Source organism: Odocoileus virginianus, unplaced genomic scaffold (genome assembly GCF_023699985.2).
Source record: "Odocoileus virginianus isolate 20LAN1187 ecotype Illinois unplaced genomic scaffold, Ovbor_1.2 Unplaced_Contig_10, whole genome shotgun sequence".
In the NCBI taxonomy this organism is placed as follows: domain Eukaryota; kingdom Metazoa; phylum Chordata; class Mammalia; order Artiodactyla; family Cervidae; genus Odocoileus; species Odocoileus virginianus.
The window spans coordinates 1498624-1505581 of NW_027224327.1; positions in this window are offsets into that span (position 1 = coordinate 1498624).

Genomic DNA, 6958 nt, shown 5'->3' on the forward strand with positions numbered 1-6958 from the left:
ATCTTCCAGCTCTGATTCTTCAGCTTCAGTTATTCTGCTATTGATTCCTTCTAGAGTATTTTTAATTTCAATAATTGTGTTTTCTGTCTCCATATGTTTATTCTCTAATTCTTCTAGGTCTTTTTAAATTGATTCTTGCATTTTCTCCATTCTGTTTTCAAGGTTTTTGATCATCTTTACTATAATTATTCTGAATTCTTTTCAGGTAGCTTACCTATTTCCTCTGCACTTTTTTGGACTTCTGTGTTTCTAGTTTGTTCCTTCGTTTGTGCAGTATTTCTCTGCCTTTTCATTATTTTTCTTAAAACTTACTGTGTTTGAGGTCTCCTTTTCCCAGGCTTCAAGGCTGAATTCTTTCTTCCTTTTGGTTTCTTCCCTCCTAAGCTTTGTCCAGTGGTTTGTGTAAGCTTTTTATAGGGTGAGATTTATGTTGAGTTCTTTGTTTGTTTGTTTGTTTTTCCTCTGATGGGCAAGGCTGAGTGAGGTGGTAACCCTATTTGTATTTTTGTCTTTGCTTTTTGGATGAGGTGTCCTGCACATAGGGCTACTGGTGGATGGGTGATGCCGGGTCTTGTATTCAGGTGGTTTCCTTTGTGAATTTTCTCTATTTCACACTCCCTAGGGTTGGTTCTTTGGCAATCTAGAGTCTTGGAGTCAGTGCTCCCGCTCCAAAGGCTCAGGATTTGATCTTTGGTCAGGAACATAGATTCCACAAGTGGTTTGTTATGGCATTAAGTGAAATTAAAACACATACCTAAAAATGAGAAATCAAAGATGAGCCCCAGGCAAATGGCAGTTACAAATAGGTAAATAATAATGAAAATAATGGAATATACACATATATATTTATCTTCATAAACAAAATCAAAACTGTCCAGCAAAAATAAAGTACAATAGATTGACCCAGCAAACAAAGGAAACCAAAAATGATATCTACCAGTTAAGAACAAAACTAACTAAAGTGCAAACTGGAAAACAAAACTAAAGCAAGGTGCCAAGTGGGGAATAAAGCAATGAAAAGAAAACTAACAAATATGTTGAGAGGAAAGGAACTAAAGAAAAGAAAGAAAGAATAGATATGCAAAGTTAAATAGAGGTAGATAAAGAAGATTTATATACATTAAAGACTAACTGCAAGGGGAAAACAACAGTGGGAAGGTAAACAAAGGAATAAATGTAGAAAAAATAATAATAGGTTTAAAAAATAAAATTAAAAATTAAAAAAAGAGAAAAGAATATTAAAAACAAGAAAGAGGAAACAGGAAAAAGAAAATAGGAAAACCCCATGGAACTGCAAAAGCCCATGCAGAGACAGAGGTTTATAACAATGATAAAAAGTGTGACTGAAAAAAAAAAGCTCAAAAGCTTAATTAGATTTCATAGTGCCAATAAAATCGACAACTATGGGGGGGGGGGTGGCGTGGGCAAAAAAAAGAAATAAAAGAAAAGAAAAAGAAAGAAAAAAATCCAAAAGAAACTATAGAAAAAGTCAAAACATAAGAAGAATAATTGTTTTTCTTGAATCTCTTTCCCTCACTGGGAGTCACAGTCCACCTTACCTTCATAGCATGCCCTCCAACACTGGTCTCTGGACCTACTGTGGGGGCATCCCAGATTCTCATCTAGTCCTACTCCTGTGTGTTCTTGCCTCCTATGTCCACAACTATCAATGGGAGCTCTCAATGTCCTTTTATATATTCTGTACACACAAAGTCTGCCTAGTTGATTAAGTGGATTTAATCTGCAACTTGTACAACTGGTGGGAAGGTTTGGGTCTTCTTCCTTAGCCATACCACCCCTGGGTTTCAACTGTGGCTTGATTTCCACCTCTGCATGTGGGTTGTCCACTGGGATCTGCTCCTGAGGTTGCCCTGGAGGACTTGGGTCTGCCCCCATGAGGGTCAGGTGCAGAGGTGGTGCAGTTGCGTGGGTTGTAACGGTTGTCAGCAGCAGGTAGTCAGAGGATTTGGTGGCTAGGGCAACAGGAAATAGAGTGCTCTAGAAGGGTATGGAAACCAGTATCGGTCAATACTCTCCAGTATTCTTGCCTGGAGAACTTCCTTGACAGAGAAGCCTGTTAGGCCACAGAGCACAGGGGTGCAGAGTTGGACATGATTGAAGTGACCCTGCTTGCATAGATGCAAGACTTTTGTGTGTGTGTGTCTGTGGCAGCTCTGCTCTAGTGAGGGTTGAGCATGAAGGTGGCACAACTGCTTGGCTTGTGAGGACCTTGGCGGCTCCAAGTGTGCAGGCACACGAACTGCCTCAGCCACCAGAGTTATGGCTCTAACAGAGTCTTTTTTAGAGCCTCTGATAGCTGGCAATCTTTGGCTAGTCTTTCTTCATTGCTCTGTCCATTCAGGCACTTAGAGGCCTCCCTTGCCTGGGGTCTTTCTCTGTTGTTCCATGTGCATCAGGCACACAGAGGGGTCCCCCTGGCTGGGATCCTACTATGCAGATTAGCACGTCAGTCACTTAAGAGGGTATCCTGACTGGGGTCCTACTCTGTAGTTCAGGGCATCAGGCATTTTATGGGCTCGCCTCTCTATTGTTCAGCTGCTGATGCTGGAGTGTGGGGAGAGAGAGGCTATGGTGATGGCTCCACCCCCTATGCATGACTCAGCAGTATCCCTTAATTTCATGGCTGCCTGGCTTTCCTCCACAGGCATTTCCCACCACAATCTCCTCCCTCACAGTCCCTCGATCCATCTCTCCTCAGTCAACAGCAGCCCTCACCCTGGGATTGCTCCACAAATCCTATGCTCCAGCTCCCAGCTGCTCTGCCTCCTAGGGGACCTGTGTCCTTGTCTGGGGTATGAATGGCTGCAGCAAGGACTGTCTGATTCTCATTCCATTTAGGCTGCCACAGATCAGCTGTTTCACTCTCAGCCTTAAATGTTTCTCCTCTGATCTGGACACTTGTCCTGATGTGGAGATTAGAACCCTGCTTCACCTGCTGAGGGCAGGTCCAGTCCTAGTAACACTCCTGTTTTTCCCCCTAGTTCCTTCATCCTACTGAGTTTTGTGTGGTTCTATATATTCTTTTCTGCTGGTCAGGTACTCCTGTCCACTCTCAGCTGGTGTTCTGCATGCACTTCTGTGTCTGAAGGTGTATTCATGATGTATCTGTGGAGAGAGATTAACCCAACATCCTCTTACTTCTCTGCCATCTTGTTCTCCTCTGCCTTGTATTTTTTATTAATAGCTCCCATTATTCATATCTCATGAAACAGAGAAACATCAAATAAACAGCCTAACTTTATACCTGATGCAACTAGGAAAAGAAGAACAAAAAACACCTCAACGTTAGCAGAAGGAAAGAAATCATAAAAATCAGAGCAGAAATAAGAAATGAAAGTGACTATAGCAAAGATCAGTAAAATAAAGTTGGTTCTTTGAGAAGATAAACAAAATAGATAAACTGTTAGCAAAGTCTCTTTATTCATAGCTAATGTCGCTTCAAATATATTATGTGCGTTGTTGGATATACACATATATAAGTAACCTAAACACCGGTTACCATTTAAACTGTCTTCCCAAAGATAGTATTCAGTTCAGTTCAGTTCAGTCGCTCAGTCTTGTCCAACTCTTTGCAACCCCATGAATTGCAGCATGCCAGGCCTCCCTGTCCATCACCAACTCCTGGAGTCTACTCAAACCCATGTCCATCGAGTTGGTGATGCCATCCAGCCATCTCATCCTCTGTCATCCCCTTTTCCTCCTGCCCTCAATCTTTCCCAGCATCAGGGTCTTTTCAAATGAGTCAACTCTTCGCATCAGGTGGCCAAAGTATTGGAGTTTCAGCTTCAGCATCAGTCCTTCCAATAAACACCCAGGACTGATCTCCTTTAGGATGGACTGGTTGGATCTCCTTGCAGCCCAAGGGACTCTCAAGAGTCTTCTCCAACACCATAGTTCAAAAGCATCAATTTTTTGGCACTCAGCTTTCTTCACTGTCCAACTCTCACATCCAAACATGACCACTGGAAAAACCACAGCCTTGACCAGACGGACCTTTGTTGGAAAAGTAATGTCTCTGCTTTTTAATACGCTATCTAGGTTGGTCATAACTTTCCTTCCAACGAGTAAGCGTCTTTTAATTTCATGGCTGCAATCACCATCTGCAGTGATTTTGGAGCCCCCCAAATAAAGTCTGACACTGTTTCCCCATCTATTATATCTATTTTCTATTTTCTATTTCATGGGGTGATGGGACCAGATGCCATGATCTTAGTTTTCTGAATGTTGAGCTTTAAGCCAACTTTTTCACTCTCCTCTTTCACTTTCATCAGGAGGCTTTTTAGTTCCTCTTCACTTTCTGCCATAAGGGTAGTGTCATCTGCATATCTGAGGTTATTGATATTTCTCCCGGCAATCTTGATTCCAGCTTGTGATTCTTCCAGCCCAACATTTCTCATGATGTACTCTGCATATAAGTTAAATAAGCAGGGTGACAATATACAGCCTTGACATATTCCTTTTCCTATTTGGAACAAGTCTGTTGTTTCATGTCCAGTTCTAACTGTTGCTTCCTGACCTGCATATAGGTTTCTCAAGAGGCAGGTCAGGTGGTCTGGTATTCCCATCTCTTTCAGAATTTTTCACAGTTTATTGTGATCCACACAGTCGAAGGCTTTGGCATAGTCAATAAAGCAGAAATAGATGTTTTTCTGGAACTCTCTTGCTTTTTTGATGATCCAGCAGATGTTGGCAATTTGATCTCTGGTTCCTCTGCCTTTTCTAAAACCAGCTTGAACATCTGGAAGTTCATGGTTCATGTATTGCTGAAGCCTAGCTTGGAGAATTTTGAGCATTACTTTACTAGCATGTGAGATGAGTGCAATTGTGATAGTTTGAGCATTCTTTGGCATTGTCTTTCTTTGGGATTGGAATGAGAACTGACCTTTTCCAGTCCTGTGGCCACTGCTGAGTTTTCCAAATTTGTTGGCATACTGAGTGCAGCATTTTCACAGTGTTGTCTTTCAGGATTTGAAATAGCTCAACTGGAATTCTATCACTTCCGTTAGCTTTGTTCATGGTGATGTTTCCTAAGGCCCGTTTGACTTTACATTCCAGGATGTCTGACTCTAGGTAAGTGATCACACCATCCTGATTATCTGGGTCGTAAAGTCTTTTTTGTACAGTTCTTCTGTGTATTCTTGCCACCTGTTCTTAATATCTTTTGCTTCTGTTAGGTCCATACCATTTCTGTCCTTTATTGAGCACATCTTTGCATGAAATGTTCCCTTGGTATCTCTAATTTTCTTGAAGAGACCTCTAGTCTTTCCCATTCTGTTGTTTTCCTCTATTTCTTTTCATTGATCACTGAGGAAGGCTTTCTTATCTCTCCTTGCTATTCTTTGGAAGTCTGCATCCTTTTCTCCTTTGCTTTTCACTTCCCTTCATTTCACAGCTCTTTTTAAGGCCTCCTCAGACAGCCATTTTGTCTTTTTGCATTTCTTTTTCCTGGGGATGGTCTTGATTCCTGTCTCCTATACAATATCTTGAACCTCCAATCATAGTTCATCAGGCACTCTGTCTATCAGATCTCGTTCCTTAAATCTATTTCTCACTTTCACTGTATAGCCATAAAGAATTTCATTTAGGTCGTATTTGAATGGTCTAGTGGTTTTCTCCACTTTCTTCAATTTCAGTCTGTATTTGGCAATAAGGGGTTCATGATCTGAGCCACAGTCACCTCCCGGTCTTGTTTTTGCTGACAGTGTAGAGCTTCATCTTTAGCTGCAAAGAATATAATCAATCTGATTTTGGTGTCGACCATCTGGTGATATCCATATGTAGAGTCTTCTCTTGTGTTGTTGGAAGAGGGTGTTTGCTATGACCAGTGCATTCTCTTGGCAGAACTCTATTTGCCCTTTGCAGATGACTTTGCCCTACTTTATTCTATCCTCCAAGGCCAAATCTGCCTGTCACTCCAGCTGTCTCTTGACTTCCTACTTTTGCATTCCAGCCCCCTATAATGAAAAAGACATCTTTTTTGGTGTGTTAGTTCTAGAAGGTCTTGTAGGTCTTCATAGAACCATTCAACTTCAGCTTCTTCAGCATTACTGGTCGGGGCATAGACTTGGATTACCGTGATATTGAATGGTTTGCCTTGGAAACGAACAGAGATCATTCTGTCATTTTTGAGACTGCATCCAAGTACTGCATTTCGGACTCTTTTGTTGACCATGATGGCTACTCCATTTCTTCTAAGGGATTCCTGCCGCCAGTAGTAGATATAATGGTCATCACAGTTAAATTCACCCATTCCAGTCCATCTTAGTTCACTGATTCCTAGAATGTCGATGTTCACTCTTGTCATCTCCTGTTTGACCACTTCCAATTTGCCTTGATTCATGGACCTAACATTCCAGGTTCCTATGCAATATTGCTCTTTACAGCATCAAACCCTGCTTCCATCACCAGTCCCATTCACAACTGGGTGTTGTTTTTGCTTTGGCTCCATCCCTTCATTCTTTCTGGAGTTATTTCTCCACTGATCTCCAGTAGCATATTGGGCACCTACCGACCTGGAGAGTTCATCTTTCAGTGTCCTATCTTTTTGCCTTTGCATACTGTTCATGGGGTTCTCAAGGCAAGAATATTGAAGTGGTTTGCCAGTCCGTTCTCCAGTGGACCTCATTCTGTCAGACCTCTCCACCATGACCCGGCCGTCTTGGGTGGCCCCACACGGCATGGCTTAGTTTCATTGAGTTAGACAAGGCTGTGGTCCATGTGATCAGATTGGCTAGTTGTCTGTGATTGTAGTTTCAGTCTGTCTGCCCTCTGATCCCCTCTCTCAGTGCCTACCGTCTTACTTGGGTTTCTCTTACCTTGGACGTGGGGTCTCTCTTCACAGCTGCTCCAGCAAAGTGCAGCCGCTGCTCCTTACCTCAGATGTGGGGTAGCTCCTCTTGGCCACCACCTCCGCCCTCAGGCGCGGGGTAGCTCCTCT